At 32.2% G+C, this 13725-nt stretch overlaps 1 long non-coding RNA gene across 3 annotated transcripts; it reads right to left on the bottom strand.

The window, feature by feature from the left end:
- Nucleotides 1–227: 227 nt before the first annotated feature.
- On the bottom strand, nt 228–3258 carry LOC132161964 (uncharacterized). 3 transcript variants are annotated; one of them, XR_015909294.1, is made up of 4 exons: nt 3200–3258; nt 2446–2647; nt 2300–2330; nt 228–370 (listed from the first exon to the last, which is right to left on the bottom strand). It is a non-coding gene; the product is annotated as an uncharacterized LOC132161964 (long non-coding RNA). The 3 variants fall into 3 exon arrangements; XR_015909293.1 differs by lacking the exon at nt 228–370 and having other exon boundaries at nt 1706–2327; XR_015909292.1 differs by lacking the exon at nt 228–370 and having other exon boundaries at nt 1706–2330.
- Between the last annotated feature and the right edge of the window lie 10467 nt (nt 3259–13725).

The following is a 13725-nucleotide window of genomic DNA, read 5'->3' on the forward strand; positions in this document are numbered from 1 at the left end:
TGATTTGTTCGGTTTTTTTTCTTTCTTTATGATGAGTTAAACTGACTGAAAAGAGAAAATTCAATCAAACACGTAAAGCAGAAGATAAGACATCAACCAGCTTGAATCCAAAATAGATTTTGTTTTCCCTTTTAAATAAATGAAAATAATTAGTTGTAAATAAGAGAGGTTGGTGAGACGTGGACATGTCCATAGAAGTGTCAGCCACATTTGATGTTGAGAAACAATTTCACAGACGAGGAATGCTACAGTGCATTCTACCCACCATCTCTTCACTTGCATTTGAAATCTCAACAACGGACCTTGTTTTAATTTTTCTGCAGCTCTGAACTTTTCCATTCTCAACTTCAGTATGAAATCTCAACAGTTTCTGCAGCGACATCATTTTGAAATCTCAACTTTAGGTGGTATAATAATGGAGTTGAACACATTTCTTACCCCCCCAATTTATCTAAAACCCTTCCAAACCCATAGAACCAGGCTCAGAGTTCGGACTACGCCGAGATTCCAAACCGTTCAGTAAGCCAAACACCTCCTCCTTTTAACCTTCCTCCTGAACAACTTTCTCCCATCATACGCAAGTTTTCTTTCTAACTTCTGTTTGTTATTTTTTAAATTTTTTAATCAAACACAAACTTTTCTTCAATTTGATTTAAGTTTTTTTTTTTTTTTTCTATTTTTGTTTAGACTATTGACACTTGGTTAAAGAAGTTAATTAACAAAAATATACTAGACTAAGATATATTTGATAGAAAGATATTTGAATGGGGCTCGAATACAGATGTAACATTTGGATTTAGGAGTAGCAGAAAGAAAATTTTAAAAGATATAACATCTAGGGTTAAAAGCTTCCATTTTGCCAATGCTGCTTGTGGTGACATTGAAAATCACCCTAACATTAACATACAAGGCTTAAATGCTTCATGACATTTTACTATCATCAAAGCCAAAACTGCAAATGACTTGCAAAGGAGAATAATGCATAATTTGCTCTGTTTTCGCAACTTGGTGTATAAGATACTAAAGGATCACGTGAATTTGACAGCTTTTCCTATAGAATTCAATCTCTTATTTTCTAGATAGTCAACAATGTATTTGATATCCAAACAACAATGTATTTGATATCCAAACAACAAGCTTTTATCGGTTACGCCACTCATTGTTTTATGATGCTATTGAAAGGATGTTTTCTGAGACGGTTTTAGCGTTGAGGAAGGGCGTAGTAGAGGCTTTTGATTCTCGTATTCGTTTGGATTCAAATGCTAGTGAATATGAACTACAGGCCTGAGACATCGATATAAGTAAAGATCCTCAATCTACTTTAAACAAAATACTACATTTTTTCGATACAATGTCTTCGCCAACGCACTTACTCCGATTGTGATAGCATACCAACGTTTCTGAGGAACGTACACCATCATTTTAAAGAACATGAGATGATATTTTTAATGGTTGCATTTTTCAATATTATCAATTGATGGCGCATAAATTAAAAATACTGTCACGATCTTTAAAATGATGGCGCATATTCCTTAAAAACATTTGTATGCTATTACAAAATATGTAAGCGCGTTGATGACAACACTTTGAATCGCAGTAATGAAGCATTTTGTGAAAAACAAATTGAGAAGTTAAATTGATACTAGGGTCCATGTTAATTAGCTCATATTCGACAACTTTCGAATTCAACCTAATACTAGGATCAAAAACCCATGTCGAGTCTTTCCTCGACTCATAAACCACCTCACAAAAATTCCTCATTTCATCAACAACATAAAATACTAGATGCCGTAATTGATAAAAACCTGCTTTTTTGATATCAAATAAACTGTTGATAAACAGTTTAGAAAAGAAAAGGTTAATTAAATTCAATAAGGGTTCTCAAATTTAGATGATCCTAGAGTATTGTATACACTAAGTTGCGAAAACACAACATATCATGCATTATACTATTCTTCAAGTCATTTTCATTTTTGGCTGGAATGGGAGTAGAACAACGTAAAACAGTCAAATATTGGGTGATAATGCTAAACCGATTTGAAATATCACCACAATAAGCATTGGCTAAGCGAAAACTCCGAAAAGTGTTAGCGATATTCTTAAATATTTTCTTTCTAGTTCTCCCAAAACCGAATATTGTACCCTTAAAGAGTCTCTCATTCAAACATATTCAGGTACAAATTAGTGTGTTAAGGCGTAAAAAAAAAAACTCAAATCAAATTAAAGAAAAGCTAGCGTTTGATTAAAAAATAAAAAAATAAACAAATATAAACAAACAAACAAAAGAAAGAAAACTTACCTATGGACCTGTTTAACCACGCATCAACCTTCTATACAAAAATAGAAGAAAAAAAGATCAAATCAATTTAAAGAAAAGCGTTGATTAAGAAATAAGAAATAATTATTATAATAATTATTAAAAAAAAAAAAAAAAAAAAAACTTACGTGTGCTATAATGGGAGATCAACGGATAATGAAAACGTATTCCTTTGAGTTGAGAGCATCGGATAATGTCATGATATAAGTGGTTGCATATACCTAATCTAGACAATAGTGGTCAATTAAGAGAACGCTGCAACCTAGTATCATAATTCTCTTTGCTGTTTGCACTTTCCTCCTTGCTCGGCTTCTCTAAATCTACTTACCCCTGCAAGCATAAGCATAACACCATTTAGCACTTACACATAAGACTCACAGCAGTGTCATTTTTATCATGTGCACGTCAAAGAATTGAAGCTCCCCCTAGTGCATTGTTAAAGCATGGTTAGGTTAACTTATAGTTTGATAAATTGTAGCATCTTAGTATCTTGCATGCTCTTACACGCATTTCTACTAAAATTTCCCGTTGCAGAATTTACAAATCAAGCACATTCGGCATCCGATTAAGCTGGTAAGGTGTGCAACACCCCATAATGAGGCAAACTCAACTCCTACAAGACAAAATCTATCATCTAGCTACATGCTCTGTTTGACACAGGTTTATACCTATCACTTCATTAATGTGATTTATAGATATCAAATAAGGCCATGCGTCTTTCATCCTTTTTGCTATATATCATAATCAAATCAACCCTCACACTTAGAAGAAAAACAATGGTAGGATACAGATGATAAGAAAGTAGCATCATAATAAACTTCAAGAGAGTAATCATCAACAATAATAAATCTTCTCTTCTAGGTGATCTCCTGATGAACATACCGTTCATTTCCTTACCAAAATGGTTTGATCGGCCGTTCCTGACTGACGAACATACCGTAGCATCAACCCCAATGGGAATCACATACCACCTCCCAAGCAGCACCACTTTATGAGGGATTGGATTTGGTATCACAGATTTTTTTTTTTATAAAATCTACTTCATTCCACATAAACCAGATTACAGAGGAACAACAAAACGAAAAAAAATACAACACAAAAACCCAACCAAGAAGACATCAGCACCTCAAAGCCCTGAAGGAAATCCAGGAAGGTGACAGTCACGAGGGAATGCAGCTTTTGAAGGCCGCGGCCAAATATGATGGATAAAACCATCGGGAGTACAACAACCCCTAAAAACTAAGATCTAATTCGGTAACCAAAGAAACCGAACCGACTAAGAGGTGGCAACTTAGATCTAGGAAATCGGGCAGACTAAGAAGGAAAAGAATAGCGAAAAGGGGATCTCTACACAGACAAAGAGTCTGAAGCCCAAACCGTTTGGGCTGAGTTGTACAAACCACAACACCAACAAACAGAAAAACATACAAAAAAACCCAGAAACCAGCATCTGGGGGAGGAAGGCGGTGAGCGGAACCCGTCCGGCATGTTGGACCCACGCGTGACCGCGTGTTCCTGGTGCGTGGCTGTGTGGAGAAGAGGCGGAAGGAGGCGACGGGAAGCTGGAATGCCAGTGAGAGGGGTGGTATGGCGCGTTGCCGGCTGGGCCAAGCGGAGAAAACAAGATCTGATTTTGAAAAATCCCATCTTGAAAGCTTCGCATAAACGGCCAGCGACGCGTTGGAGAACAGAAGACCAAACCTGCTGTTTTAAGAGGATCTTGGATAAATCGTCAAAGACGATGAGTTGATCTAGAGAAAACTCTAGAGAGCAAAGACCTAGAGAAAACTCTAGGGAGATAAGAGTTCTCTCAAGGGAGAAACTCACCAAAAAGAAAAGCATAAATCTGTTGAAGAGGGGAGGAGGAGGGAAACCAGAAGGTTTCCCCTCCTCCTCTAGCACTGGCGGCAGGTTTTTTTCTATCAAGGAGAGAGAACAGAGCTTTTTACGCTAGGGTTTACGAGAAGCAGATTCCCTTCCTCTAAATTCTTGAACTGTTGGTGTCACAGATTATTTGTGATGAGGGCGGGCGAGAGATATCCGGATATATTAGTGTTCGGCTTAGCAGCCATTCTCATGATCCAATGGTCACGAGGAGCGTCTGGTGAAGCATCAGATTTTGGGAAGTGCGTAGCTGAGTGAAGCAACGTGTAGCAGGGATTGGATGGCATGATCCCAATGTTCATGAGGAGGAATGAAGATGCAAATTTTGGGCAGTGTGCGTAGTGGGGATCAGCTGGAGATGAGTGTTTTTTGGTAACTTGGCATAGTATTCTCTCAGTTTTTGGATTCAAGCTGGGTGATATCTCATATCGTATCGTGTTTGATTGAACAAGACAAAAATTTGAATATACGTGTAAGCATGGCTCTCAGATTTTGGGCAGTGGGTGAAGGGACGTGTGCAAGGGAAAGTCAAATTGCTTAAAATCACACGATACAAGAAACAACATTTTAAATTGTTAGATCATCGATGTTTAAAAAAATTAGGGTATAGCTTAAATTACCATCCAATAATATCTCTTTAAATTATTAAAATGTTGTCGATATTTTTTTAAAAAAAACTAATAAAAAGATGAAAATATCTATATATATTTTATAATAAGATAAAAATATTCCTATATATATATATATATAATTTTTTAAAAAATTACGTTTTTAAACGAAAATTGTTAATTTTTTTTTTTTATAAAACAAAAAAAGAAATCATTTTTTATAACAAAAAAAAATCGAAATTTTTAATTTTTTTCTTATAAAAATGATTTTCTTTTTTGAGTTTTAATTTATTTTATAAGTTTTAGTATTTTTTATTTTTATTTTACTAATGGTAGTTTTGTCATTGAGAGAACATTAACATTTTTTTTTAGTTTGAAGATGACATTGTCATAATTGAAAGTTTACGGAAAATATTATCAATTTGATAGTAGTTTGAGTGTGTATGTGAACTTTTTCCTAGATATTATCTAAGGCTAAGTAGCTTAAAAAAACAAGTTTAAGTCAAAACGGACTGAGGAGATACTAGACCATTTCTTGAATCTTTTATTGTTCATTCTATTGTATTATGCAACTATCTACTTATTAAAAGAAGGGTTAAATACTAAAAATTTCTTAGGGTTTGAACTTTTTATTTTTTGCCTCTTAGATTTTTATTTTTATCACATGAGGTACCTATCGTTTTCATAAAGACGAAAATAGTATCTCTGTTAAAATTCCATCCAAAACTTAACGGAACATCACGTCAGCACTAATCAAATTGTGTTACGTGTCATATAATTAATTTGTTAATTTTTTAAAATTAACATTAAAAATATTAAAATATTATGTTTTTTTTTTTCAAAAAAAAAATAATAATAATTTGGGGGTGGCCGTAACCACCCCCTTGGCCATTTGGGGGGTGGCTGGATATAATTTGCCCCGGCCATCCGCATCTGGCCGGTTTGGGGGTGGCTCGATATAATTTAGTTATATTATTAGAAAAAACTCCCAATGACTTTTTAAAAAAAAAATAAAAAATAAAAAATTATATATATATATATAAAAGAGACTCTCCGTCTAGCTAGCCACTTTAGTACACTTTAGTAAATATTTGGCTAGTTAACAAATTTGCTAAACAATGTAGCTTAACAATGTATAGAATTAATAAGATTTTTAGTCCTCTTTTAGAATAGGGAAAATAGATTTTAAACGGAATGATAAAGATGAATAACTAAAATGTTAAGTTGAATGTAAGTTCTTTAGAAAAAGTGAGCAAGTAAAATAACAAAATATGATTTTTTTAGCTAAACATTTGCTGAAACCGATAGAGGAAGCGAAACTCTAAAATACCAAAACATTAGAGGGGAACCTATATGCTAAAAAAGCAAATGTTAAATACATGATGCTGCTAGTAAAAAAGAGAGCATAACAATACTCTACTTTAGTTCAATGTTACCTGTATCCGTGTATCGTACCAGTTAATGAGGCCCCATTAGCATTTAATTGAATAACGTTAGAAGTAATACTTTTATTCCACTCTTGATCACAGATTTAAAGGGACAAAGAAACAAAAGCCTTACTTCTTACATTACCTCCCAATTGACTTCAAAGTCTTCGATCGCATAAAAAATTGCAAACATATATCATAATAAGATTTGTCATTTTCCGAGTTCAAGAGCTCATTGCTCTGCAAATACATCATCATCAACAAGAAGAAAACAAAGAATACAGTGAAATCTCTTAGAATATCAATTAAAGAATTAAATTTATCTTAATTTTTTTTGAACTAAATTCAAACCCTAACAAGACTTTTTACAAAGACTAAACTTGACTTGAAAGGTTCTGAATGCTACGAAATGAAAGACAAAGCCCTTTAGACAAAATAACATACGTCGGTGAGATGAGAGAGTAGAGGAGAGGAATTAGGATCCTCTCAATTTTAAATGTATTGAATAAATATTCAGTTAGTTATAGTGGAAGAGTATTTTTATGCCTCAAAAAATGAAAAGACAAAAACATCTCTCAACTATAATTAACTAAATATTATTAAGCTTATTTGAAATAGAGGGAATTATATTAGATATTTTCAGAAAAATTAGGGTTGAAGGAGTACCAAAATTTCAAGTTCGAACAACCCTATCAGCAGGCTATGTACTATTGCTCTTTAATACTGCAAGACCAAAATCCAAAATTCTTGAAATCATGTCCTTTTATAATGCCCCTATTGCCCTTTTCTCAGGACAAAACATATCGTTTGAGATTTGACACTCATCACTAACAAACTTTTCAAAACAAAATTCTTCCCAAAATTTCAAAATAACTCTAAAAACAAAACAAAATAAATTTTTTTTTTTTAATTAAAAGAAAAAATCGGTATTGTGTGATGATATACGTTGCCCACCATTGACAACTACGTAGAAATCATCATTTGGTGGCCTTGCAAATTGCAATGGTTGATTCTGACGATCTTCACGGTGGCAGCACCGCGGCCCATAGTGTATAATTTATTTCAAAGGGTTGTTTGGTCACCATTTTACTCCTAGATACTGTTTATATATTTTGTTCATATTTTGGTGAAAAAAATGTGAGTAATAATTGGTATAAAAAAGTAAAAAATAGTATTAAAAAGTAAAAAAAATAAATTTATAGTAATTTTTTTATTTGAATAGTAGTAAAAAATAAATGATGAGATTTACAAAATGAAAATGTTTTGATTTTGTTTTTTTGAAAAATGATGTGATTAGTTTTTAAGGGTAGGAGGGTGTCACTCTTATGTCACTTTAAATGATGTGGCTTTTAAAATTATTATTTCATTCAAATCCAATAATAATCAATAACAAATTTAATGGTGATTTTAAGAAGTACGTCATTTTTTTAAGGATACAAAAATAACACAAGAGGAATTTATAGCATTACTCTTAATAAATACCCTCCAAATTTGCATAGGCGGATCTTGGGAGTTTGAGGGTATGCATATGCCTACCCTCAACTCTAATTTTTTTTTTTTTTTTTTTTTTTTTTTTTTTTTTGAGAAGAGGAGGGTGATTTTAGAGATGTTTGGAGGAACCTCTATTTGAGGTGTTGGGTGTAAAATAGTGGAGAAACATAATTGAATGTGAGGTGTTTGATAAAAGGTCTGGAAGAGTGAGAATAACTCTTATAGAGCCTTCTCAGAGCACTGCCAGTGTGAGCTTTTGGCGGTGCTGCCACCAAGGGAAGAGAAATCAAGTCTAAAAACAAAGGCAAAGGCGTTAGCCAATATGCTCTGATGCCATGAAAGTTTTAGAAAGAAGCTCTGTTTTGATTATTAACTTTCCAAAGCAAAGGATTTCATTCTTATTAATTGTTTTAATATTTATATTACTAACATGCATGCAAGAGAAAAAAAAAAAATACAGCATACAACTTGCAAAGCATAAAAATGAGACAAAAAACTGTTTTTTATATTTAATTATTTTTTTAATATTTTAAATTTATTTTATTATTTTATTCATTAAAAAAAAAAATACTCACCCTTAATGAACATCTTGGATCCACCTCTGCAAATTTGCCTTCTTTACTACATCAATTCTTCTACATTTTCTAGAACTCTTTTCGAAACTAAAACGCTTATCGAAATTTCATCAAACCAATAATTCATGATTTTGTGATTCTCTGGTCAAAATTCAAATGTCCCATTTTCTTTAATCTTAAAATCGTATTAACAATTAGTTGTAGTGATAAAAATATTAAAATCAAACTTAAATCAGGCATTTACAGCTGGCTGATCTGTTCACATCGTGCATTCTGACGAAGAGTGTGTTTTCACATCAACATGTTAAATGCCAATATACCATCAACCAAAAGTAGGGGTTGCAGCTGAAAATGTGATGGGAAGAAAAGTGAGGGAAAAAAAGAAAGTAAAAACAACGTTGGTACAAGTTATAGGGAAAAACATGATGGTTAGAAAGAGAACCAGTGATCCATATAGCCAACCCCAATAATTAGTTGGTATAATTAGACGAGTAATGCGGTTATTAAAATTACCAGTAAGCTTTTGATTGATCATTATTGATTTTGATCAAATAGTAATTTTAATAGCTACATTATTCTTAGAGGGACTTAAGATGGACACAAGAGAAACTTCTGAAATTACTCATAATTAGATAAATTATTCTTGCAAAATCGCAATCCTAAACGCACCATCGAGGCTTAATTGAATTGCGGGAACAAATCAAACTTTCTGGACCTTCTATTTAACAATCATCAATCAATTGCATCCGCCAATATTATATTCAAGGCAACATTTACTGGGAGCTATAACTGTATGCAATAGTATTCAAATCTAGCATAATATCACTGTAGGGAAAATGTTTCTACTTATTATTGGTGGAGCTGGTCTCTACCAACAGTTGAAATACGATGGCAATCTCATCTTTTCTTCCACTCTGGTAGAAAAAAGAAAAAGAAAAAGAAAATTGGTAATAGAACAACAACAAAACAATGAAAGCAATAATACTATTTAAATTTATATAAAATATAAAAAACATGAAAAGTGAAATTGATTTTTGTGAAAGAGTGACCCTAATGCCAAATTAACATGCAGCATCTAAATGAGAAATCAGAATAAAATTGTAGAAAGCAAAAGGCATGGTAGGACAGGTATAGCCTATATTGGTATATTACAAGAACCGTACCTTATTGTAAGATTTAACATCAAATAACCCAATGAAATGTAATCCCCTAAATTTAAAACCTCTCTAAAAAACATTATATTTTCATTTCATATCTTAAATCATAGCTTGCTCAGCAGCTACAGAGTCTTGGATACACAGGGGAAACCCCCAACCCAAAGGTGCCTCTCTGAGAGAGAGAGAGAGAGAGAGAGAGCAAATTTGGCCATGCAATGTGCAACCCCATTGGCCTCCCGTGGAATGTGTTCAACCCCCCAGTCTTCGATCTCTGAAGCTTCAGTATAGTGAAAGTGGAATTGTCATTTGGAGGGTAATAATTCTATTTTCACTATTTCATTTCAATATTTTTTTATAAAAATTTATTTATTTTTTCTTCAGAGCATTTTCTTCAAGGGTTTTCATTTTAACTATTCAATATATATATATATATATATATATATATATGGGTTAAATACTAAATTAGTCCCTTGGGTTTCACAACTTTATTTTTTCCCCCCTGGGGTTTCACTTTTATCACAGGACCCCCATGGGGTTTTGATAAAGACCAATTTAGTCCATCCGTTAGTTGACCGTTAAGACTGACACGTTGACCAATCAGACGTCGACACGTGGCACATATATTAATTTTTTTTTTTTAAAAAAAAAATATATTTTTTTAAAATTAAAAAAAATGTATTTAAAAAAAAAAAAAAAAAAAAAAAAGAGAAACGGAAAACGTTGGGGGTGGCTCGGCCACCCCCTTGGCCATTTGGGGGTGGCCCTTTGGCCATGGGGGGGCCACCCCCATCTGGCCGGATGGGGGTGGCCGAGCCACCCCCTGGGCTCCAAGGGGGTGGCCGAAGCCACCCCCTTTACCCACTGGGGGTGGCCGAGCCACCCCCATGGAGCCCTGGGGGTGGCCGAAACCACCCCCAAGGCTCGGCCACCCCCAGTGGGTAAAGGGGTGGCTTCGGCCACCCCCATCCGGCCAGATGGGGGTGGCTCGGCCACCCCCAGGTTTTTCCTTTTCTTTTTCTTTTTCTTTTTCTTTTTTTTTAAAAAAAAAATACATTTTTTTTTGTTAATTTTAAAAAAAAAAATTAAATAGGTGCCACGTGTCAACATCTGATTAGTCCACGTGTCAGTCTTAACGGTCAACTAACGGTTAACTAACGAATGGACTAAATTGGTCTTTATCAAAACCCCAGGGGGGTCCTGTGATAAAAGTGAAACCCCAAAGGGAAAAAAATAAAGTTGCTAAACCCTAAGGGGTTTTAAGGTATTTAACCCTATATATATATATATATATATATATATATATATATATTTTTTTTTTTTCATTTTAGTTACAAGTTTTTCACTACACACTCAACAGAACATTTATTTTAATTATCTATTCTAATTAAATATTATTTTTCAGTGCTATTTTATTATTTTTTATCATTTCATTGTCTTCCCATAAAGAGAGAGGAGAGAGAAAAGATTAAAAAAAAAAAAAAAAAAGCACTTTACCCCCTAAAATTTGACATCATTTTCAATTTAAACCCAAACGTTTAAGAATTTGCAGTGTTCCTTACTGAAATTTCAAAAATTTTCAATTCAAATCCTTCGTTACTTATTGCCATTTGAATATACAGAAAGTCCACCACGTGCGTCTCACGTGATATTTTTAGTTTTTTTCTCTCCAAATTGCCCTTAAAAAAATTAAAAAAAAACATTTAAAAGTTATACAAATTAAAAATTAAAAAAAAATTAAAAAATTAACAAGAAAAAGAAAAAAAGAATTGGGGTGGCTACGGCCACTCCCTTTGGCCATTTCCACCCCCCAAACCGGCCAAATTGGGGTGCCGTAAACTAATGAAAATGAGTAATGCTATGGCCTATCTTTTTATCTTTATCTCTTTTCTTTTTCTTTTTCTTTTTTTCTTAATCATTTTAAAGTTGATGTGCCTTTTAAAATCGCCATTAAATTTCTTATGAATCATACTTGAATTTGAATCCAATAGTGATTTTGAAAGCCACATCAACTTTAAGAGGATAAAAAGATGGTTCATAATATTACTAAATGAAAATACATTACATATAGAGTCTCGTTACACCTTGGAAAATGATCCTCTCCATTTCAAGTGGATCCACTTAGTGCATTTTGAAGGGCAATATTGTCTATTTGTTTTTTTGGCAAAATATTTTGCACAATTATGCCCTTTTAATTGCACTAAATGGATGCTTTCCAGAATCCATTTCGTTACACGTCACTTTCTGCATATTTAATAGATTTGTTATTGAGAAATTCATATAAATTCACTAATAAATTTACCTATTCATTATATTGAACACAATCTAATCACCCAAAATACTCGTGAATCTTTTTTTTTTTTTTCTTTTTTTTTTTTTTGTGTACTAGTGAATTTGAATCATCTGATCACCCAATTTTTTATTATTTTTTTATTTTTAATGGTAAAGTCCACATATCCCCTCTCAAAGTATCACTTAATTGACAATGTCCCCTCAAACTTTCAATTGTAACAATATCCCCCAAACTATCAAAACATTGTGAATGTCTCCAATGGCTAGCAAAAAAGATAAAAATGCTCTACATATTTCTAAAAAGACAGCAATACCCCTATAATTCGAAATAAATTAATTAATTTTAAAAAAAAAACAAAAATTTTAATTAATTTTTTTTTTTTTGAAAAGATTTTTTTAAAAACGTAAAGTTTATTTTTATTTTTTTAAACGATTTTTTTTTTTTTAAAAAAAAACAGAAATTATTATTTAAAAAATTATAAAATAAAAACGAAAATTTTCAATTTTTATAAAAGAAATTGAAAATTTTTACTTCTTTTCTTATAAAAATGATATATATTTTTTTATTTTTTTATTTGGTCTTTTTAAAAAAAAAATTAAATTAAGTAGGTGACCTTGATTAAAGCATATATATTGACCGCGATTTGGTCTTTAATTTTTATTTTTTTTTATGGAAATTGTTTTATTAGAATTCATTAATTGAGGTCCTTATTAAACTGAGGGGATTTTTTAACTTACTTATTTACCAAGATTAGAGGGTTTTAATTAAAAAACATTCACGGTAATAAGGGCTTAAAAAAATAATTTATAGAAATTTTTCTCATTCACTAGTTGGAGGGCACGTGCAAGGTACGTGCTTGATTCCAAGTGTAATGTGTTTTTATGATTCTTAACAATAAAAATACAATATCATATATAGAAGGTATTATAAATAGATGCAATATTTATATAGAACGATTTAATATGCAAATTACATCTCTTGATAGTTGATACAATCAAGTTAACTAAGATATGAAAGTAATTGAGTAGGTAAATGTGCAAAACAAAGATATACATATAGGTTCTCACACCAAAAGAGTGCATAGCTTTTGGTTTATACTTTGTAGCATAGGAATACAAACAACTATACCCAAGCATAGTTTGTTTTCCTTTTTGCCATTACTTCATTGAAAAAGTTGTTTTAAAAAACAGACAAAACAGACATTGAAGTACGATTTGTTGGACTGTGGAAACTCATTTATCTTCATGTGGTGATTCTAAAAGAGTTGTGATAGTGAACCTATAACGTGGTCCTCCGCGTGCATCAAGTACTTGAAGTCGAAGTTGAATCATGAATTCCTACTCAAAAGAAAGTTTTGTAAATATTTTTTGGGCATCAATTTTTATGTTTTTCAAAAATTTCATGTTAGGAAGATCTTGTTTTTAAATAGTTTGTGGTTTAGCTGGTAGATGATTGGTTTCTTAATTTTTTGTCATAGTAGGTTCAAGTGATACATGAATTATATGTAATGTGACTGTACGTAGTATTAAGTTATAGGTTTCAATATTACATAGTTTTTTTTTTTTTTTCTTTCATTAAATGGATATTCAAATAAAGAGAAGAAAAGAAAGAAATTAAAGTACATGAGCACCCCTGATGTTGATGAATGATGAGGAAAGAAAAAACAAAAAGTAAAAGCTTCAAAATACAAATTGTATATAAATGGAAGCCAATGATCTGTGTGGTTTGATTTTCTTGTATTTCTTAAGCATTTAAATAAGAATAAAACTAAACTTTTTATAGGAGTTGAGTTTTATTTTTATATTTTTTCCTCCACCATCCGAACCTTGTTACAATAGTCACATAATTTGTCTTGCATTTAAATCCCACTAAACTATTCAAAAATTCATAGGGAAAAAAAATAAATCACACATTTCATATTCTATTAAGCCCATGAGAATATAAAATATTTTTTAAGAGTGCTGCAAGAGTGTTTT

The sequence above is a fragment of the Corylus avellana genome, chromosome 10 (genome assembly GCF_965113065.1).
Source record: "Corylus avellana chromosome 10, dhCorAvel1.hap1.2, whole genome shotgun sequence".
Taxonomy (NCBI): domain Eukaryota; kingdom Viridiplantae; phylum Streptophyta; class Magnoliopsida; order Fagales; family Betulaceae; genus Corylus; species Corylus avellana.